The 23,014-nt window shown below is 47.9% G+C and overlaps 1 protein-coding gene across 3 annotated transcripts in view; it reads right to left on the bottom strand.

Moving 5' to 3' along the window:
- LOC130291093 (histo-blood group ABO system transferase-like) overlaps positions 1-23,014 on the bottom strand; it is a 78,343-nt gene that overhangs the window by 26,103 nt on the left and 29,226 nt on the right. Inside the window, exon 1 of one of the 3 annotated variants that reach the window (XM_056539493.1) lies at positions 10,821-10,829. The exons of 1 other annotated variant lie outside the window; for it this stretch is intronic. The gene's annotated coding sequence lies outside the window, so the exon portion shown is untranslated. Of the gene's footprint in view, positions 1-9,894; positions 9,914-10,820; positions 10,830-23,014 lie in introns of those variants that run through there. One more of the 3 variants, XM_056539492.1, reaches the window with a different exon arrangement.

The raw sequence follows: 23,014 nt of genomic DNA, 5'->3' as shown, positions 1-23,014 counted from the left end.
TGTGCTCTGAATCATCATTCTGGGAATGTGATGTGTGTGGCCGTCCCTAATCTGTTGCCTCAAATGCGCACCCCGCTCAGGTGGACAGAGAGAGCTGCGCATTTCAGGCAACATAAAAAGTCTCCGATGATAGTAACTCAGTGACCTATGACCCATTTTTGGCGGGGGTTGGGCGGGGAAGTGTGTATGTGGTGCTTGGTGTAAACTTTATATAATAACGGTGTGTGATTTACAACCACACACCGTTATTAAAAAAAAAAAAGCTGCGGCCCCAAAAAAAAGGTGTCGCAAACGCAGCTCCCTGAACCCCTAATAGGGCCCTGGGGGACCTATTAGGGGGTCAGGGAGGATTTTATTTTATAAAAAATAAAAAAAAGCTGCGGCCAAAAAAACCCACAAAAAAACGGATGGCGCACGCAGCTCCCTGAACCCCTAATAGGGCCCGGGGTCAGGGATCAGACCCTAATAGGACCCTTTGGGACCTATTAGGGGGTCAGGGGGGGAGGAGGGGTTACTTTTTTTTTCTTTTTTTTTAACTTTTATTAACTTTATTGACACTTATTCACCTACCTGTCCCAGCAAGAGTCTGTCCCTATTCTAACGGCTCCTGAGGGGTTTCCGGTGCTCTGAGGGGGGATCCACGGTCCTCTCTGCGCTGCTGTACCCGCTGACTGAACACAGCGAGCGGGTACAGCGGCGGGAACGACCGTTAACCCCTCCTCTGCCGCGCTACTATTGGCCAGACGATCGCTGGCCAATAGTAGCGTTGCTGGGGCGGTGACAGTATTGTTGGTGATTGGTGGTGTATCATACACCGCTGATCACCCTGTATTCCGAATGACCCGAATCGCCGAAGATCGCTTGCATGAATTCGCAAGCAATCTCCGGCGATCGCCGACATGTGGGGGTCCGGGGACCACCCTCGGCATATGCACGGCAAGCCTGCTGAAAGATTTCAGCCGGCTAGCTGTTCCGATCTCTGCCCGGGGCGCGGCAGAGACCGGAGAAACACCAGGACGTTCTAGTACGTCCTGGGTCCTTAAGGGGTTAAAGGAGTATTCCTGCAGGGCACCCTGGCAGTCCCCAGCAAAGGTGCGTGTCCACCCCTGCATGCCCCCTCCATGCATCTCTACGGACGCTGTATCTCCGGCTCTCCCATAGAGGTACATGGAGGGGTCCACACACTTCCTTTCTGGGGACTGCCAGGGTGCCGGAGATTGAACATCGTCCAACATGTATAGTCCCTCTAATAATAAAATACATGAATAAGAATCAGTTCCTATCTGCTCAGTAACATATCTGTGGGTCCCTTAGATGCTGTATACATGTATATTCCCTCTAATAATAAAATACATGAATAAGAATCAGTTCCTATCGGCTCAGTAACATGTCTGAGGGTCCATAAGATGCTGTATATGTTACGCCGAGCGCTCCGGGTCCCCGCTCCTCCCCGGAGCGCTCGCTACACTCTCCTCACTGCAGCGCTCCGGTCAGATCCACTGACCCGGGGCGCTGCGATACCGCCTCCAGCCGGGATGCGATTCGCGATGCGGGTAGCTCCCGCTCGCGATGCGCACCCCGGCTCCCGTACCTGACTCGCTCTCCGTCGGTCCTGTCCCGGCGCGCGCGGCCCCGCTCCCTAGGGCGCGCGCGCGCCGGGTCTTTGCGATTTAAAGGGCCACTGCGCCGCTGATTGGCGCAGTGGTTCCAATTAGTCTGATCACCTGTGCACTTCCCTATATCACCTCACTTCCCCTGCACTTCCTTGCCGGATCTTGTTGCCATCGTGCCAGTGAAAGCGTTTCCTGTGTGTTCCTAGCCTGTGTTCTAGACCTCCTGCCGTTGCCCCTGACTACGATCCTTGCTGCCTGCCCCGACCTTCTGCTACGTCCGACTTTGCTTCTGTCTACTCCCTTGTACCGCGCCTATCTTCAGCAGCCAGAGAGGTTGAGCCGTTGCTAGTGGATACGACCTGGTCACTACCGCCGCAGCAAGACCATCCCGCTTTGCGGCGGGCTCTGGTGAAAACCAGTAGTGACTTAGAACCGGTCCACTAGCACGGTCCACGCCAATCCCTCTCTGGCACAGAGGATCCACTACCTGCCAGCCGGCATCGTGACAGTAGATCCGGCCATGGATCCCGCTGAAGTTCCTCTGCCAGTTGTCGCTGACCTCACCACGGTGGTCGCCCAGCAGTCACAACAGATAGCGCAACAAGGCCAACAGCTGTCTCAACTGACCGTTATGCTACAGCAGTTACTACCACAGCTTCAGCAATCATCTCCTCCGCCAGCTCCTGCACCTCCTCCGCAGCGAGTGGCCGCTTCTGGTCTACGCCTATCCTTGCCGGATAAATTTGATGGGGACTCTAAGTTTTGCCGTGGCTTTCTTTCCCAATGTTCCCTGCACTTGGAGATGATGTCGGACCAGTTTCCCACTGAAAGGTCTAAGGTGGCTTTCGTAGTCAGCCTTCTGTCTGGAAAAGCCCTGTCTTGGGCCACACCGCTCTGGGACCGCAATGACCCCGTCACTGCCTCTGTACACTCCTTCTTCTCGGAAATCCGAAGTGTCTTTGAGGAACCTGCCCGAGCCTCTTCTGCTGAGACTGCCCTGTTGAACCTGGTCCAGGGTAATTCTTCCGTTGGCGAGTATGCCGTACAATTCCGTACTCTTGCTTCAGAATTATCCTGGAATAATGAGGCCCTCTGCGCGACCTTTAAAAAAGGCCTATCCAGCAACATTAAAGATGTTCTGGCCGCACGAGAAATTCCTGCTAATCTACATGAACTCATTCACCTAGCCACTCGCATTGACATGCGTTTTTCCGAAAGGCGTCAGGAGCTCCGCCAGGATATGGACTCTGTTCGCACGATGCGTTTCTTCTCCCCGGCTCCTCTCTCCTCTGGTCCCCTGCAATCTGTTCCTGTGCCTCCCGCCGTGGAGGCTATGCAGGTCGACCGGTCTCGCCTGACACCTCAAGAGAGGACACGACGCCGCATGGAGAATCTTTGCCTGTACTGTGCTAGTACCGAACACTTCCTGAAGGATTGTCCTATCCGTCCTCCCCGCCTGGAAAGACGTACGCTGACTCCGCACAAAGGTGAGACAGTCCTTGATGTCTACTCTGCTTCTCCACGTCTTACTGTGCCTGTGCGGATATCTGCCTCTGCCTTCTCCTTCTCTACCATGGCCTTCTTGGACTCCGGATCTGCAGGAAATTTTATTTTGGCCTCTCTCGTCAACAGGTTCAACATCCCAGTGACCAGTCTCGCCAGACCCCTCTACATCAATTGTGTAAACAATGAAAGATTGGACTGTACCATACGTTTCCGCACGGAGCCCCTTCTAATGTGCATCGGATCTCATCACGAGAGGATTGAACTTTTGGTCCTCCCCAATTGCACTTCTGAAATTCTCCTTGGACTTCCCTGGCTTCAACTTCATTCCCCAACCCTGGATTGGTCCACTGGGGAGATCAAGAGTTGGGGGCCCTCTTGTTCCAAGGACTGCCTAAAACCGGTTCCCAGTAACCCTTGCCGTGACTCTGTGGTTCCTCCTGTAACCGGCCTCCCTAAGGCCTATATGGACTTTGCGGATGTTTTTTGCAAAAAACAAGCTGAGACTCTACCTCCTCACAGGCCTTATGATTGTCCTATCGACCTCCTCCCGGGCACTACTCCACCCCGGGGCAGAATTTATCCTCTGTCCGCCCCAGAGACTCTTGCCATGTCTGAATACGTCCAGGAAAATTTAAAAAAGGGCTTTATCCGTAAATCCTCCTCTCCTGCCGGAGCCGGATTTTTCTTTGTGTCCAAAAAAGATGGCTCCCTACGTCCTTGCATTGACTACCGCGGTCTTAATAAGATCACGGTTAAGAACCGCTACCCCCTACCCCTCATCTCTGAACTCTTTGATCGCCTCCAAGGTGCCCACATCTTTACCAAACTGGACTTAAGAGGTGCTTATAATCTCATCCGCATCAGAGAGGGGGATGAATGGAAAACGGCATTTAACACCAGAGATGGACACTTTGAGTATCTGGTCATGCCCTTTGGCCTGTGCAACGCCCCTGCCGTCTTCCAAGACTTTGTTAATGAAATTTTTCGTGATCTCTTATACTCCTGTGTTGTTGTATATCTGGACGATATCCTGATTTTTTTCTGCCAATCTAGAAGAACACCGCCAGCATGTCCGTATGGTTCTTCAGAGACTTCGTGACAATCAACTCTATGCCAAAATAGAGAAATGTCTGTTTGAATGCCAATCTCTTCCTTTCCTAGGATACTTGGTCTCTGGCCAGGGACTACAAATGGATCCAGACAAACTCTCTGCCGTCTTAGATTGGCCACGCCCCTCCGGACTCTGTGCTATCCAACGTTTTTTGGGGTTCGCCAATTATTACAGGCAATTTATTCCACATTTTTCTACCGTTGTGGCTCCTATCGTGGCTTTAACCAAAAAAAATGCCGATCCCAAGTCTTGGCCTCCTCAAGCGGAAGACGCCTTTAAACGGCTCAAGTCTGCCTTTTCTTCGGCTCCCGTGCTCTCCAGACCTGACCCATCCAAACCCTTCCTATTGGAGGTTGATGCCTCCTCAGTGGGAGCTGGAGCTGTCCTTCTACAAAAAAATTCTTCCGGGCATGCTGTTACTTGTGGTTTTTTTTCTAGGACCTTCTCTCCGGCGGAGAGGAACTACTCCATCGGGGATCGAGAGCTTCTAGCCATTAAATTAGCACTTGAGGAATGGAGGCATCTGCTGGAGGGATCAAGGTTTCCAGTTATTATTTACACCGATCACAAGAACCTCTCCTACCTCCAGTCTGCCCAACGGCTGAATCCTCGCCAGGCCAGGTGGTCTCTGTTCTTTGCCCGATTTAATTTTGAAATTCACTTTCGGCCTGCCGATAAGAACATTAGGGCCGATGCTCTCTCTCGTTCCTCGGATGCTTCTGAAATTGAACTCTCTCCGCAACACATCATTCCTCCTGACTGCCTGATTTCCACTTCTCCAGCCTCCATCAGGCAAACTCCTCCAGGAAAGACCTTTGTTTCTCCACGCCAACGCCTCGGAATCCTCAAATGGGGTCACTCCTCCCATCTCGCAGGTCATGCGGGCATCAAGAAATCTGTGCAACTCATCTCTCGCTTCTATTGGTGGCCGACTCTGGAGACGGATGTTGTGGACTTTGTGCGAGCCTGCACTATCTGTGCCCGGGATAAGACTCCTCGCCAGAAGCCCGCTGGTTTTCTTCATCCTCTGCCTGTCCCCGAACAGCCTTGGTCTCTGATTGGTATGGATTTTATTACTGACTTACCCCCTTCCCGTGGCAACACTGTTATTTGGGTGGTCGTTGATCGATTCTCCAAAATGGCACATTTCATCCCTCTTCCTGGTCTTCCTTCAGCGCCTCAGTTGGCTAAACAATTTTTTGTACACATTTTTCGTCTTCACGGGTTGCCTACGCAGATCGTCTCGGATAGAGGCGTCCAATTCGTGTCTAAATTCTGGAGGGCTCTCTGTAAACAACTCAAGATTAAATTAAATTTTTCTTCTGCATATCATCCTCAATCCAATGGACAAGTAGAAAGAATTAACCAGGTCTTGGGTGATTATTTACGACATTTTGTTTCCTCCCGCCAGGATGACTGGGCAGATCTTCTACCATGGGCCGAATTCTCGTATAACTTCAGAGTCTCTGAATCTTCCTCCAAATCCCCATTTTTCGTGGTGTACGGCCGTCACCCTCTTCCCCCCCTCCCTACCCCCTTGCCCTCTGGTCTGCCCGCTGTGGATGAAATTTCTCGTGACCTTTCCATCATATGGAGAGAGACCCAAAATTCTCTCTTACAGGCTTCATCACGCATGAAGAAGTTCGCGGATAAAGAAGAGCTCCTCCCATTTTTTCCCCTGGAGACAAGGTATGGCTCTCCGCTAAATATGTCCGCTTCCGTGTCCCTAGCTACAAGTTGGGACCACGCTATCTTGGTCCTTTCAAAATTTTGTGCCAGATTAATCCTGTCTCTTACAAACTTCTTCTTCCTCCTTCTCTTCGTATTCCTAATGCCTTTCACGTTTCTCTTCTTAAACCACTTATCATCAACCGTTTCTCTCCCAAATCTGTTCCTCCCACTCCTGTTTCCGGCTCCTCGGACATCTTCTCCGTCAAAGAGATTCTGGCATCCAAAAAGGTCAGAGGGAAAACCTTTTTTTTAGTGGATTGGGAGGGTTGTGGTCCTGAAGAGAGATCCTGGGAACCTGAGGACAATATCCTAGACAAAAGTCTGCTCCTCAGGTTCTCAGGCTCTAAGAAGAGGGGGAGACCCAAGGGGGGGGTACTGTTACGCCGAGCGCTCCGGGTCCCCGCTCCTCCCCGGAGCGCTCGCTACACTCTCCTCACTGCAGCGCTCCGGTCAGATCCACTGACCCGGGGCGCTGCGATACCGCCTCCAGCCGGGATGCGATTCGCGATGCGGGTAGCTCCCGCTCGCGATGCGCACCCCGGCTCCCGTACCTGACTCGCTCTCCGTCGGTCCTGTCCCGGCGCGCGCGGCCCCGCTCCCTAGGGCGCGCGCGCGCCGGGTCTTTGCGATTTAAAGGGCCACTGCGCCGCTGATTGGCGCAGTGGTTCCAATTAGTCTGATCACCTGTGCACTTCCCTATATCACCTCACTTCCCCTGCACTTCCTTGCCGGATCTTGTTGCCATCGTGCCAGTGAAAGCGTTTCCTTGTGTGTTCCTAGCCTGTGTTCCAGACCTCCTGCCGTTGCCCCTGACTACGATCCTTGCTGCCTGCCCCGACCTTCTGCTACGTCCGACCTTGCTTCTGTCTACTCCCTTGTACCGCGCCTATCTTCAGCAGCCAGAGAGGTTGAGCCGTTGCTAGTGGATACGACCTGGTCACTACCGCCGCAGCAAGACCATCCTGCTTTGCGGCGGGCTCTGGTGAAAACCAGTAGTGACTTAGAACCGATCCACTAGCACGGTCCACGCCAATCCCTCTCTGGCACAGAGGATCCACTACCTGCCAGCCGGCATCGTGACAGTATACATGTATAGTCCCTCTAATAATAAAATACATGAATAAGAATCAGTTCCTATCTGCTCAGTAACATGTCTGAGGGTCCATAAGATGCTGTATACATGTATAGTCCCTCTAATAATAAAATACATGAATAAGAATCAGTTCCTATCTGCTCAGTAACATGTCTGAGGGTCCATAAGATGCTGTATACATGTATAGTCCCTCTAATAATAAAATACATGAATAAGAATCAGTTCCTATCTGCTCAGTTATATGTCTGTGGGTCCCTTAGATGCTGTATACATGTATAGTCCCTCTAATAATAAAAGACATGAATAAGAATCAGTTCCTATCTGCTCAGTAACATGTCTGAGGGTCCATAAGATGCTGTATACATGTATAGTCCCTCTAATAATAAAATAAATTAATAAGAATCAGTTCCTATCGGCTCAGTAACATGTCTGAGGGTCCATAAGATGCTGTATACATGTATAGTCCCTCTAATAATAAAATACATGAATAAGAATCAGTTCCTATCTGCTCAGTAACATGTCTGTGGGTCCATAAGATGCTGTATACATGTATAGTCCCTCTAATAATAAAATAAATTAATAAGAATCAGTTCCTATCTGCTCAGTAACATGTCTGAGGGTCCCTTAGATGCTGTATACATGTATAGTCCCTCTAATAATAAAATACATGAATAAGAATCAGTTCCTATCTGCTCAGTAACATATCTGAGGGTCCCTTAGATGCTGTATACATGTATAGTCCCTCTAATAATAAAATACATGAATAAGAATCAGTTCCTATCGGCTCAGTAACATATCTGTGGGTCCCTTAGATGCTGTATACATGTATAGTCCCTCTAATAATAAAATACATGAATAAGAATCAGTTCCTATCTGCTCAGTAACATATCTGTGGGTCCCTTAGATGCTGTATACATGTATAGTCCCTCTAATAATAAAATACATGAATAAGAATCAGTTCCTATCTGCTCAGTAACATATCTGTGGGTCCCTTAGATGCTGTATACATGTATAGTCCCTCTAATAATAAAATACATGAATAAGAATCAGTTCCTATCTGCTCAGTTATATGTCTGTGGGTCCCTTAGATGCTATATACATGTATAGTCCCTCTAATAATAAAATACATGAATCAGAATCAGTTCCTATCTGCTCAGTAACATGTCTGTGGGTCCATAAGATGCTGTATACATGTATATTCCCTCTAATGATAAAATACATGAATAAGAATCAGTTCCTATCGGCTCAGTAACATGTCTGTGGGTCCATAAGATGCTGTATACATGTATAGTCCCTCTAATAATAAAATACATGAATAAGAATCAGTTCCTATCTGCTCAGTAACATGTCTGTGGGTCCATACGATGCTATATACATGTATACAGCCTGTGGAGGACACTGATAACTAGTGACAGAGAAAACAACAATTAAGCAGAATGACATTTGTAATAACATGGATTTTCCTCCCCACATTCCTGCACATAGTTCACATTACGCCACATGTCTGCGCCGGTCTGAACAGCGACCTCCGCGCCATAGAGATGATTCGAGATTTCTGCCCCTCAGAGTGTGCACTCTCTTATGCTCTTGTGTGCACTCTCTTATGCTCTTGTGTGCACTCTCTTATGCTCTTGTGTGCCTTCTATTATGCTCTTGTGTGCACTCTCTTATGCTCTTGTGTGCACTCTCTTATGCTCTTGTGTGCACTCTCTTATGCTCTTGTGTGCACTCTCTTATGCTCTTGTGTGCACTCTCTTATGCTCTTGTGTGCACTCTCTTATGCTCTTGTGTGCACTCTCTTATGCTCGTGTGCATTCTCTTATGCTCTTGTGTGCACTCTCTTATGCTCTTGTGTGCACTCTCTTATGCTCTTGTGTGCACTCTCTTATGCTCTTGTGTGCATTCTCTTATGCTCTTGTGTGCACTCTCTTATGCTCTTGTGTGCACTCTCTTATGCTCTTGTGTGCATTCTTTTATGCTCTTGTGTGCACTCTCTTATGCTCTTGTGTGCACTCTCTTATGCTCTTGTGTGCCTTCTATTATGCTCTTGTGTGCACTCTCTTATGCTCTTGTGTGCACTCTCTTATGCTCTTGTGTGCACTCTCTTATGCTCTTGTGTGCACTCTCTTATGCTCTTGTGTGCACTCTCTTATGCTCTTGTGTGCATTCTCTTATGCTCTTGTGTGCACTCTCTTATGCTCTTGTGTGCACTCTCTTATGCTCTTGTGTGCACTCTCTTATGCTCTTGTGTGCACTCTCTTATGCTCTTGTGTGCACTCTCTTATGCTCTTGTGTGCACTCTCTTATGCTCTTGTGTGCACTCTCTTATGCGCTTGTGTGCATTCTCTTATGCTCTTGTGTGCCTTCTATTATGCTCTTGTGTGCACTCTCTTATGCTCTTGTGTGCACTCTCTTATGCTCTTGTGTGCACTCTCTTATGCTCTTGTGTGCACTCTCTTATGCTCTTGTGTGCACTCTCTTATGCTCTTGTGTGCACTCTCTTATGCTCTTGTGTGCACTCTCTTATGCTCTTGTGTGCATTCTCTTATGCTCTTTGTCTCACTTGCTCTCTCTTTTGCATTTACTCACACCCTTTTGTGTGCATGCAGTGGCTTTCTTTGAATGCACTCTCTTTTGCACATGCTTTCTCTTATATGCACTCTCTTATAATCTTTTTAAGAGCTGAGGAATGTGCTCAATTCCCCCAAGTGGAAGAAAAAGGGCAAACATGTCTTGTACAATCTTACTTGCTGGCTCTCTCTTGTGCACATGCTCACTTTCTTTAGTGTGTGTGCAGTTGCTCTCCTTGTCATGCGCTCTCTCTTGTGCATATACTCTACCTCTTTCATGTGTGAGCAGTTGCTCTCCTTGTCATGCGCTCTCTCTTGTGCATATACTCTCCCTCTTTCATGTGTGAGTAGTTGTCCTCCTTGTCATGCGCTCTCTCTTGTGCATATACTCTCCCTCTTTCGTGTGTGTGCAGTTGCTCTCCTTGTCATGCGCTCTCTCTTGTGCATATACTCTCCCTCTTTCATGTGTGAGCAGTTGTCCCCCTTGTCATGCGCTCTCTCTTGTGCATATACTCTCCCTCTTTCATGTGTGTTCAGTTGTCCTCCTTGTCATGCGCTCTCTCTTGTGCATATACTCTCCCTCTTTCCTGTGTGAGCAGTTGCTCTCCTTGTCATGCGCTCTCTCTTGTGCATATACTCTCCCTCTTTCATGTGTGTGCAGTTGCTCTCCTTGTCATGCGCTCTCTCTTGTGCATATACTCTCCCTCTTTCATGTGTGTGCAGTTGCTCTCCTTGTCATGCGCTCTCTCTTGTGCATATACTCTCCCTTTCATGTGTGAGTAGTTGTCCTCCTTGTCATGCGCTCTCTCTTGTGCATATACTCTCCCTCTTTCCTGTGTGAGCAGTTGCTCTCCTTGTCATGCGCTCTCTCTTGTGCATATACTCTCCCTCTTTCATGTGTGCAGTTGCTCTCCTTGTCATGCGCTCTCTCTTGTGCATATACTCTCCCTCTTTCATGTGTGAGCAGTTGTCCCCCTTGTCATGCGCTCTCTCTTGTGCATATACTCTCCCTCTTTCATGTGTGAGTAGTTGTCCTCCTTGTCATGCGCTCTCTCTTGTGCATATACTCTCCCTCTTTCATGTGTGTTCAGTTGCTCTCCTTGTCATGCGCTCTCTCTTGTGCATATACTCTCCCTCTTTCATGTGTGTTCAGTTGCTCTCCTTGTCATGCGCTCTCTCTTGTGCATATACTCTCCCTCTTTCATGTGTCAGCAGTTGTCCTCCTTGTCATGCGCTCTCTCTTGTGCATATACTCTCCCTCTTTCATGTGTGAGCAGTTGTCCCCCTTGTCATGCGCTCTCTCTTGTGCATATACTCTCCCTCTTTCATGTGTGAGTAGTTGTCCTCCTTGTCATGCGCTCTCTCTTGTGCATATACTCTCCCTCTTTCATGTGTGTTCAGTTGTCCTCCTTGTCATGCGCTCTCTCTTGTGCATATACTCTCCCTCTTTCATGTGTGAGTAGTTGCTCTCCTTGTCATGCGCTCTCTCTTGTGCATATACTCTCCCTCTTTCCTGTGTGAGCAGTTGTCCTCCTTGTCATGCGCTCTCTCTTGTGCATATACTCTCCCTCTTTCATGTGTGTGCAGTTGCTCTCCTTGTCATGCGCTCTCTCTTGTGCATATACTCTCCCTTTCATGTGTGAGTAGTTGCTCTCCTTGTCATGCGCTCTCTCTTGTGCACATGCTCACTTTCTTTAGTGTGTGTGTAGTTGCTCTCCTTGTCATGCTCTCTCTCTTGTGCATATACTCTCCCTCTTTCCTGTGTGAGCAGTTGCTCTCCTTGTCATGCGCTCTCTCTTGTGCATATACTCTCCCTCTTTCATGTGTGCAGTTGCTCTCCTTGTCATGCGCTCTCTCTTGTGCATATACTCTCCCTCTTTCATGTGTGTGCAGTTGTCCTCCTTGTCATGCGCTCTCTCTTGTGCATATACTCTCCCTCTTTCATGTGTGAGTAGTTGCTCTCCTTGTCATGCGCTCTCTCTTGTGCATATACTCACCCTCTTTCATGTGTGTGTGCAGTTGCTCTCCTTGTCATGCGCTCTCTCTTGTGCATATGCTCTCCCTCTTTCATGTGTGAGCAGTTGCTCTCCTTGTCATGCGCTCTCTCTTGTGCATATACTCTCCCTCTTTCGTGTGTGTGCAGTTGCTCTCCTTGTCATGCGCTCTCTCTTGTGCATATACTCTCCCTCTTTCATGTGTGTGTAGTAGCTCTCCTTGTCATGCGCTCTCTCTTGTGCATATACTCTCCCTCTTTCGTGTGTGCAGTTGCTCTCCTTGTCATGCGCTCACTCTTGTGCATATACTCTCCCTCTTTCATGTGTGTGTAGTTGCTCTCCTTGTCATGCGCTCTCTCTTGTGCATATACTCTCCCTCTTTCATGTGTGAGCAGTTGTCCCCCTTGTCATGCGCTCTCTCTTGTGCATATACTCTCCCTCTTTCATGTGTGCAGTTGCTCTCCTTGTCATGTGCTCTCTCTTGTGCATATACTCTCCCTCTTTCATGTGTGTGCAGTTGCTCTCCTTGTCATGCGCTCTCTCTTGTACATATACTCTCCCTCTTTCATGTGTGTGCAGTTGCTCTCCTTGTCATGCGCTCTCTCTTGTACATATACTCTCCCTCTTTCATGTGTGTGCAGTTGCTCTCCTTGTCATGCGCTCTCTCTTGTGCATTTACTCTCCCTCTTTTGTGTGTGTGCAGTTGCTCTCCTTGTCATGCGTTCTCTCTTGTGCATATACTCACCCTCTTTCATTTGAGTAGTTGTCCTCCTTGTCATGCGCTCTCTCTTGTGCATATACTCACCCTCTTTCATGTGTGTGCAGTTGCTCTCCTTGTCATGCGCTCTTGTGTGCACTCTCTTATGCTCTTGTGTGCACTCTCTTATGCTCTTGTGTGCTTTCTATTATGCTCTTGTGTGCACTCTCTTATGCTCTTGTGTGCACTCTCTTATGCTCTTGTGTGCACTCTCTTATGCTCTTGTGTGCACTCTCTTATGCTCTTGTGTGCACTCTCTTATGCTCTTGTGTGCACTCTCTTATGCTCTTGTGTGCATTCTCTTATGCTCTTGTGTGCACTCTCTTATGCTCTTGTGTGCACTCTCTTATGCTCTTGTGTGCACTCTCTTATGCTCTTGTGTGCACTCTCTTATGCTCTTGTGTGCACTCTCTTATGCTCTTGTGTGCACTCTCTTATGCTCTTGTGTGCACTCTCTTATGCTCTTGTGTGCATTCTCTTATGCTCTTGTGTGCCTTCTATTATGCTCTTGTGTGCACTCTCTTATGCTCTTGTGTGCACTCTCTTATGCTCTTGTGTGCACTCTCTTATGCTCTTGTGTGCACTCTCTTATGCTCTTGTGTGCACTCTCTTATGCTCTTGTGTGCATTCTCTTATGCTCTTTCTTTCACTCTGTCTCACTTGCTCTCTCTTTTGCATTTACTCACACCCTTTTGTGTGCATGCAGTGGTTTTCTTTGAATGCACTCTCTTTTGCACATGCTTTCTCTTATATGCACTCTCTTATAATCTTTTTAAGAGCTGAGGAATGTGCTCAATTCCCCCAAGTGCAAGAAAAAGGGCAAACATGTCTTGTACAATCTTACTTGCTGGCTCTCTCTTGTGCACATGCTCACTTTCTTTAGTGTGTGTGCAGTTGCTCTCCTTGTCATGCGCTCTCTCTTGTGCATATACTCTCCCTCTTTCATGTGTGAGCAGTTGCTCTCCTTGTCATGTGCTCTCTCTTGTGCATATACTCTCCCTCTTTCATGTGTGTGTAGTTGCTCTCCTTGTCATGCGCTCTCTCTTGTGCATATACTCTCCCTCTTTCCTGTGTGAGCAGTTGTCCTCCTTGTCATGCGCTCTCTCTTGTGCATATACTCTCCCTCTTTCATGTGTGAGCAGTTGCTCTCCTTGTCATGTGCTCTCTCTTGTGCATATACTCTCCCTCTTTCATGTGTGAGTAGTTGCTCTCCTTGTCATGCGCTCTCTCTTGTGCATATACTCTCCCTCTTTCATGTGTGTGTAGTTGCTCTCCTTGTCATGCGCTCTCTCTTGTGCATATACTCTCCCTCTTTCCTGTGTGAGCAGTTGTCCTCCTTGTCATGCGCTCTCTCTTGTGCATATACTCTCCCTCTTTCATGTGTGAGCAGTTGCTCTCCTTGTCATGTGCTCTCTCTTGTGCATATACTCACCCTCTTTCATGTGTCAGCAGTTGTCCTCCTTGTCATGCGCTCTCTCTTGTGCATATACTCTCCCTCTTTCATGTGTGAGCAGTTGTCCCACTTGTCATGCGCTCTCTCTTGTGCATATACTCTCCCTCTTTCATGTGTGAGCAGTTGTCCCCCTTGTCATGCGCTCTCTCTTGTGCATGTACTCTCCCTCTTTCATGTGTGTTCAGTTGTCCTCCTTGTCATGCGCTCTCTCTTGTGCATATACTCTCCCTCTTTCATGTGTGAGTAGTTGCTCTCCTTGTCATGCGCTCTCTCTTGTGCATATACTCTCCCTCTTTCCTGTGTGAGCAGTTGTCCTCCTTGTCATGCGCTCTCTCTTGTGCATATACTCTCCCTCTTTCATGTGTGTGCAGTTGCTCTCCTTGTCATGCGCTCTCTCTTGTGCATATACTCTCCCTTTCATGTGTGAGTAGTTGCTCTCCTTGTCATGCGCTCTCTCTTGTGCATATACTCTCCCTCTTTCCTGTGTGAGCAGTTGCTCTCCTTGTCATGCGCTCTCTCTCTTGTGCATATACTCTCCCTCTTTCATGTGTGCAGTTGCTCTCCTTGTCATGCGCTCTCTCTTGTGCATATACTCTCCCTCTTTCATGTGTGAGTAGTTGTCCTCCTTGTCATGCGCTCTCTCTTGTGCATATACTCTCCCTCTTTCATGTGTGTTCAGTTGCTCTCCTTGTCATGCGCTCTCTCTTGTGCATATACTCTCCCTCTTTCATGTGTGTTCAGTTGCTCTCCTTGTCATGCGCTCTCTCTTGTGCATATACTCTCCCTCTTTCATGTGTCAGCAGTTGTCCTCCTTGTCATGCGCTCTCTCTTGTACATATACTCTCCCTCTTTCATGTGTGAGCAGTTGTCCCCCTTGTCATGCGCTCTCTCTTGTGCATATACTCTCCCTCTTTCATGTGTGCAGTTGTCCTCCTTGTCATGCGCTCTCTCTTGTGCATATACTCTCCCTCTTTCATGTGTGCAGTTGCTCTCCTTGTCATGCGCTCTCTCTTGTACATATACTCTCCCTCTTTCATGTGTGCAGTTGTCCTCCTTGTCATGCGCTCTCTCTTGTGCATATACTCTCCCTCTTTCATGTGTGCAGTTGTTCTCCTTGTCATGCGCTCTCTCTTGTGCATATACTCTCCCTCTTTCATGTGTGTGCAGTTGTCCTCCTTGTCATGCGCTCTCTCTTGTGCATATACTCTCCCTCTTTCATGTGTGTGCAGTTGCTCTCCTTGTCATGCGCTCTTGTGTGCACTCTCTTATGCTCTTGTGTGCACTCTCTTATGCTCTTGTGTGCATTCTTTTATGCTCTTGTGTGCACTCTCTTATGCTCTTGTGTGCACTCTCTTATGCTCTTGTGTGCCTTCTATTATGCTCTTGTGTGCACTCTCTTATGCTCTTGTGTGCACTCTCTTATGCTCTTGTGTGCACTCTCTTATGCTCTTGTGTGCACTCTCTTATGCTCTTGTGTGCACTCTCTTATGCTCTTGTGTGCACTCTCTTATGCTCTTGTGTGCACTCTCTTATGCTCTTGTGTGCACTCTCTTATGCTCTTGTGTGCATTCTCTTATGCTCTTGTGTGCACTCTCTTATGCTCTTGTGTGCACTCTCTTATGCTCTTGTGTGCACTCTCTTATGCTCTTGTGTGCACTCTCTTATGCTCTTGTGTGCACTCTCTTATGCTCTTGTGTGCACTCTCTTATGCTCTTGTGTGCACTCTCTTATGCGCTTGTGTGCATTCTCTTATGCTCTTGTGTGCCTTCTATTATGCTCTTGTGTGCACTCTCTTATGCTCTTGTGTGCACTCTCTTATGCTCTTGTGTGCACTCTCTTATGCTCTTGTGTGCACTCTCTTATGCTCTTGTGTGCACTCTCTTATGCTCTTGTGTGCATTCTCTTATGCTCTTTGTCTCACTTGCTCTCTCTTTTGCATTTACTCACACCCTTTTGTGTGCATGCAGTGGCTTTCTTTGAATGCACTCTCTTTTGCACATGCTTTCTCTTATATGCACTCTCTTATAATCTTTTTAAGAGCTGAGGAATGTGCTCAATTCCCCCAAGTGGAAGAAAAAGGGCAAACATGTCTTGTACAATCTTACTTGCTGGCTCTCTCTTGTGCACATGCTCACTTTCTTTAGTGTGTGTGCAGTTGCTCTCCTTGTCATGTGCTCTCTCTTGTGCATATACTCTCCCTCTTTCATGTGTGAGCAGTTGCTCTCCTTGTCATGTGCTCTCTCTTGTGCATATACTCTCCCTCTTTCATGTGTGTGCAGTTGCTCTCCTTGTCATGCGCTCTCTCTTGTGCATATACTCTCCCTCTTTCATGTGTGAGTAGTTGTCCTCCTTGTCATGCGCTCTCTCTTGTGCATATACTCTCCCTCTTTCATGTGTGAGCAGTTGCTCTCCTTGTCATGCGCTCTCTCTTGTGCATATACTCTCCCTCTTTCATGTGTGAGCAGTTGTCCCCCTTGTCATGCGCTCTCTCTTGTGCATATACTCTCCCTCTTTCATGTGTGAGCAGTTGTCCTCCTTGTCATGCGCTCTCTCTTGTGCATATACTCTCCCTCTTTCATGTGTGAGTAGTTGTCCTCCTTGTCATGCGCTCTCTCTTGTGCATATACTCTCCCTCTTTCATGTGTGTTCAGTTGTCCTCCTTGTCATGCGCTCTCTCTTGTGCATATACTCTCCCTCTTTCCTGTGTGAGCAGTTGCTCTCCTTGTCATGCGCTCTCTCTTGTGCATATACTCTCCCTCTTTCATGTGTGTGCAGTTGCTCTCCTTGTCATGCGCTCTCTCTTGTGCATATACTCTCCCTTTCATGTGTGAGTAGTTGTCCTCCTTGTCATGCGCTCTCTCTTGTGCATATACTCTCCCTCTTTCCTGTGTGAGCAGTTGCTCTCCTTGTCATGCGCTCTCTCTTGTGCATATACTCTCCCTCTTTCATGTGTGCAGTTGCTCTCCTTGTCATGCGCTCTCTCTTGTGCATATACTCTCCCTCTTTCATGTGTGAGCAGTTGCTCTCCTTGTCATGCGCTCACTCTTGTGCATATACTCTCCCTCTTTCATGTGTGTGTAGTTGCTCTCCTTGTCATGCGCTCTCTCTTGTGCATATACTCTCCCTCTTTCATGTGTGAGCAGTTGTCCCCCTTGTCATGCGCTCTCTCTTGTGCATATACTCTCCCTCTTTCATGTGTGCAGTTGCTCTCCTTGTCATGTGCTCTCTCTTGTGCATATACTCTCCCTCTTTCATGTGTGTGCAGTTGCTCTCCTTGTCATGCGCTCTCTCTTGTACATATACTCTCCCTCTTTCATGTGTGTGCAGTTGCTCTCCTTGTCATGCGCTCTCTCTTGTACATATACTCTCCCTCTTTCATGTGTGTGCAGTTGCTCTCCTTGTCATGCGCTCTCTCTTGTGCATATACTCTCCCTCTTTTGTGTGTGTGCAGTTGCTCTCCTTGTCATGCGTTCTCTCTTGTGCATATACTCACCCTCTTTCATGTGAGTACTTGTCCTCCTTGTCATGCGCTCTCTCTTGTGCATATACTCACCCTCTTTCATGTGTGTGCAGTTGCTCTCCTTGTCATGCGCTCTTGTGTGCACTCTCTTATGCTCTTGTGTGCACTCTCTTATGCTCTTGTGTGCCTTCTATTATGCTCTTGTGTGCACTCTCTTATGCTCTTGTGTGCACTCTCTTATGCTCTTGTGTGCACTCTCTTATGCTCTTGTGTGCACTCTCTTATGCTCTTGTGTGCACTCTCTTATGCTCTTGTGTGCACTCTCTTATGCTCTTGTGTGCATTCTCTTATGCTCTTGTGTGCACTCTCTTATGCTCTTGTGTGCACTCTCTTATGCTCTTGTGTGCACTCTCTTATGCTCTTGTGTGCACTCTCTTATGCTCTTGTGTGCACTCTCTTATGCTCTTGTGTGCACTCTCTTATGCTCTTGTGTGCACTCTCTTATGCTCTTGTGTGCACTCTCTTATGCTCTTGTGTGCATTCTCTTATGCTCTTGTGTGCCTTCTATTATGCTCTTGTGTGCACTCTCTTCTGCTCTTGTGTGCACTCTCTTATGCTCTTGTGTGCACTCTCTTATGCTCTTGTGTGCACTCTCTTATGCTCTTGTGTGCACTCTCTTATGCTCTTGTGTGCATTCTCTTATGCTCTTTCTTTCACTCTGTCTCACTTGCTCTCTCTTTTGCATTTACTCACACCCTTTTGTGTGCATGCAGTGGCTTTCTTTGAATGCACTCTCTTTTGCACATGCTTTATCTTATATGCACTCTCTTATAATCTTTTTAAGAGCTGAGGAATGTGCTCAATTCCCCCAAGTGCAAGAAAAAGGGCAAACATGTCTTGTTCAATCTTACTTGCTGGCTCTCTCTTGTGCACATGCTCACTTTCTTTAGTGTGTGTGCAGTTGTTCTCCTTGTCATGCGCTCTCTCTTGTGCATATACTCTCCCTCTTTCATGTGTGAGCAGTTGCTCTCCTTGTCATGCGCTCTCTCTTGTGCATATACTCTCCCTCTTTCATGTGTGAGCAGTTGCTCTCCTTGTCATGTGCTCTCTCTTGTGCATATACTCTCCCTCTTTCATGTGTCAGCAGTTGTCCTCCTTGTCATGCGCTCTCTCTTGTGCATATACTCTCCCTCTTTCATGTGTGAGCAGTTGCTCTCCTTGTCATGTGCTCTCTCTTGTGCATATACTCTCCCTCTTTCGTGTGTGTGCAGTTGTCCCCCTTGTCATGCGCTCTCTCTTGTGCATATACTCTCCCTCTTTCATGTGTGAGTAGTTGCTCTCCTTGTCATGCGCTCTCTCTTGTGCATATACTCTCCCTCTTTAGTGTGTGAGTAGTTGCTCTCCTTGTCATGCGCTCTCTCTTGTGCATATACTCTCCCTCTTTCATGTGTGTAGTTGTCCTCCTTGTCATGCGCTCTCTCTTGTGCATATACTCTCCCTCTTTCGTGTGTGTGCAGTTGTCCCCCTTGTCATGCGCTCTCTCTTGTGCATATACTCTCCCTCTTTCATGTGTGAGTAGTTGCTCTCCTTGTCATGCGCTCTCTCTTGTGCATATACTCTCCCTCTTTTGTGTGTGTGCAGTTGCTCTCCTTGTCATGCGCTCTCTCTTGTGCATATACTCTCCCTCTTTTGTGTGTGTGCAGTTGCTCTCCTTGTCATGCGTTCTCTCTTGTGCATATACTCTCCCTCTTTCATGTGTGAGCAGTTGCTCTCCTTGTCATGCGCTCTCTCTTGTGCATATACTCTCCCTCTTTCATGTGTGAGCAGTTGCTCTCCTTGTCATGCGCTCTCTCTTGTGCATATACTCTCCCTCTTTCATGTGTGAGCAGTTGCTCTCCTTGTCATGTGCTCTCTCTTGTGCATATACTCTCCCTCTTTCATGTGTGAGCAGTTGTCCTCCTTGTCATGCGCTCTCTCTTGTGCATATACTCTCCCTCTTTCATGTGTGCAGTTGCTCTCCTTGTCATGCGCTCTCTCTTGTGCATATACTCTCCCTCTTTCATGTGTGCAGTTGCTCTCCTTGTCATGCGCTCTCTCTTGTGCATATACTCTCCCTTTCATGTGTGAGTAGTTGCTCTCCTTGTCATGCGCTCTCTCTTGTGCATATACTCTCCCTCTTTCATGTGTGAGTAGTTGCTCTCCTTGTCATGCGCTCTCTCTTGTGCATATACTCTCCCTCTTTCATGTGTGCAGTTGCTCTCCTTGTCATGCGCTCTCTCTTGTGCATATACTCTCCCTTTCATGTGTGAGTAGTTGCTCTCCTTGTCATGCGCTCTCTCTTGTGCACATGCTCACTTTCTTTAGTGTGTGTGTAGTTGCTCTCCTTGTCATGCGCTCTCTCTTGTGCATATACTCTCCCTCTTTCCTGTGTGAGCAGTTGTCCTCCTTGTCATGCGCTCTCTCTTGTGCATATACTCTCCCTCTTTCATGTGTGCAGTTGCTCTCCTTGTCATGCGCTCTCTCTTGTGCACATGCTCACTTTCTTTAGTGTGTGTGCAGTTGCTCTCCTTGTCATGCGCTCTCTCTTGTGCATATACTCTCCCTCTTTCATGTGTGAGCAGTTGCTCTCCTTGTCATGTGCTCTCTCTTGTGCATATACTCACCCTCTTTCATGTGTGAGTAGTTGCTCTCCTTGTCATGCGCTCTCTCTTGTGCATATACTCTCCCTCTTTCCTGTGTGAGCAGTTGTCCTCCTTGTCATGCGCTCTCTCTTGTGCATATACTCTCCCTCTTTCATGTGTGTGCAGTTGCTCTCCTTGTCATGCGCTCTCTCTTGTGCATATACTCTCCCTCTTTCATGTGTGAGTAGTTGCTCTCCTTGTCATGCGCTCTCTCTTGTGCACATGCTCACTTTCTTTAGTGTGTGTGTAGTTGCTCTCCTTGTCATGCGCTCTCTCTTGTGCATATACTCTCCCTTTTTCCTGTGTGAGCAGTTGTCCTCCTTGTCATGCGCTCTCTCTTGTGCATATACTCTCCCTCTTTCATGTGTGCAGTTGCTCTCCTTGTCATGCGCTCTCTCTTGTGCATATACTCTCCCTCTTTCATGTGTGTGCAGTTGCTCTCCTTGTCATGCGCTCTCTCTTGTGCACATGCTCACTTTCTTTAGTGTGTGTGCAGTTGTTCTCCTTGTCATGCGCTCTCTCTTGTGCATATACTCTCCCTCTTTCATGTGTGAGCAGTTGCTCTCCTTGTCATGCGCTCTCTCTTGTGCATATACTCTCCCTCTTTCATGTGTGAGCAGTTGCTCTCCTTGTCATGTGCTCTCTCTTGTGCATATACTCTCCCTCTTTCATGTGTCAGCAGTTGTCCTCCTTGTCATGCGCTCTCTCTTGTGCATATACTCTCCCTCTTTCATGTGTGAGCAGTTGCTCTCCTTGTCATGTGCTCTCTCTTGTGCATATACTCTCCCTCTTTCGTGTGTGTGCAGTTGTCCCCCTTGTCATGCGCTCTCTCTTGTGCATATACTCTCCCTCTTTCATGTGTGAGTAGTTGCTCTCCTTGTCATGCGCTCTCTCTTGTGCATATACTCTCCCTCTTTAGTGTGTGAGTAGTTGCTCTCCTTGTCATGCACTCTCTCTTGTGCATATACTCTCCCTCTTTCATGTGTGTAGTTGTCCTCCTTGTCATGCGCTCTCTCTTGTGCATATACTCTCCCTCTTTCGTGTGTGTGCAGTTGTCCCCCTTGTCATGCGCTCTCTCTTGTGCATATACTCTCCCTCTTTCATGTGTGAGTAGTTGCTCTCCTTGTCATGCGCTCTCTCTTGTGCATATACTCTCCCTCTTTTGTGTGTGTGCAGTTGCTCTCCTTGTCATGCGCTCTCTCTTGTGCATATACTCTCCCTCTTTTGTGTGTGTGCAGTTGCTCTCCTTGTCATGCGTTCTCTCTTGTGCATATACTCTCCCTCTTTCATGTGTGAGCAGTTGCTCTCCTTGTCATGCGCTCTCTCTTGTGCATATACTCTCCCTCTTTCATGTGTGAGCAGTTGCTCTCCTTGTCATGCGCTCTCTCTTGTGCATATACTCTCCCTCTTTCATGTGTGAGCAGTTGCTCTCCTTGTCATGTGCTCTCTCTTGTGCATATACTCTCCCTCTTTCATGTGTGAGCAGTTGTCCTCCTTGTCATGCGCTCTCTCTTGTGCATATACTCTCCCTCTTTCATGTGTGCAGTTGCTCTCCTTGTCATGCGCTCTCTCTTGTGCATATACTCTCCCTCTTTCATGTGTGCAGTTGCTCTCCTTGTCATGCGCTCTCTCTTGTGCATATACTCTCCCTTTCATGTGTGAGTAGTTGCTCTCCTTGTCATGCGCTCTCTCTTGTGCATATACTCTCCCTCTTTCATGTGTGAGTAGTTGCTCTCCTTGTCATGCGCTCTCTCTTGTGCATATACTCTCCCTCTTTCATGTGTGCAGTTGCTCTCCTTGTCATGCGCTCTCTCTTGTGCATATACTCTCCCTTTCATGTGTGAGTAGTTGCTCTCCTTGTCATGCGCTCTCTCTTGTGCACATGCTCACTTTCTTTAGTGTGTGTGTAGTTGCTCTCCTTGTCATGCGCTCTCTCTTGTGCATATACTCTCCCTCTTTCCTGTGTGAGCAGTTGTCCTCCTTGTCATGCGCTCTCTCTTGTGCATATACTCTCCCTCTTTCATGTGTGCAGTTGCTCTCCTTGTCATGCGCTCTCTCTTGTGCACATGCTCACTTTCTTTAGTGTGTGTGCAGTTGCTCTCCTTGTCATGCGCTCTCTCTTGTGCATATACTCTCCCTCTTTCATGTGTGAGCAGTTGCTCTCCTTGTCATGTGCTCTCTCTTGTGCATATACTCACCCTCTTTCATGTGTGAGTAGTTGCTCTCCTTGTCATGCGCTCTCTCTTGTGCATATACTCTCCCTCTTTCCTGTGTGAGCAGTTGTCCTCCTTGTCATGCGCTCTCTCTTGTGCATATACTCTCCCTCTTTCATGTGTGTGCAGTTGCTCTCCTTGTCATGCGCTCTCTCTTGTGCATATACTCTCCCTCTTTCATGTGTGCAGTTGCTCTCCTTGTCATGCGCTCTCTCTTGTGCACATGCTCACTTTCTTTAGTGTGTGTGCAGTTGCTCTCCTTGTCATGCGCTCTCTCTTGTGCATATACTCTCCCTCTTTCATGTGTGAGCAGTTGCTCTCCTTGTCATGTGCTCTCTCTTGTGCATATACTCACCCTCTTTCATGTGTGAGTAGTTGCTCTCCTTGTCATGCGCTCTCTCTTGTGCATATACTCTCCCTCTTTCCTGTGTGAGCAGTTGTCCTCCTTGTCATGCGCTCTCTCTTGTGCATATACTCTCCCTCTTTCATGTGTGTGCAGTTGCTCTCCTTGTCATGCGCTCTCTCTTGTGCATATACTCTCCCTCTTTCATGTGTGAGTAGTTGCTCTCCTTGTCATGCGCTCTCTCTTGTGCACATGCTCACTTTCTTTAGTGTGTGTGTAGTTGCTCTCCTTGTCATGCGCTCTCTCTTGTGCATATACTCTCCCTTTTTCCTGTGTGAGCAGTTGTCCTCCTTGTCATGCGCTCTCTCTTGTGCATATACTCTCCCTCTTTCATGTGTGCAGTTGCTCTCCTTGTCATGCGCTCTCTCTTGTGCATATACTCTCCCTCTTTCATGTGTGTGCAGTTGCTCTCCTTGTCATGCGCTCTCT

Source organism: Hyla sarda, chromosome 9 (genome assembly GCF_029499605.1).
Source record: "Hyla sarda isolate aHylSar1 chromosome 9, aHylSar1.hap1, whole genome shotgun sequence".
Taxonomy (NCBI): domain Eukaryota; kingdom Metazoa; phylum Chordata; class Amphibia; order Anura; family Hylidae; genus Hyla; species Hyla sarda.
Note: the sequence above shows the minus strand (reverse complement) of the source record. Positions and strands in the feature narration are given on the sequence as shown.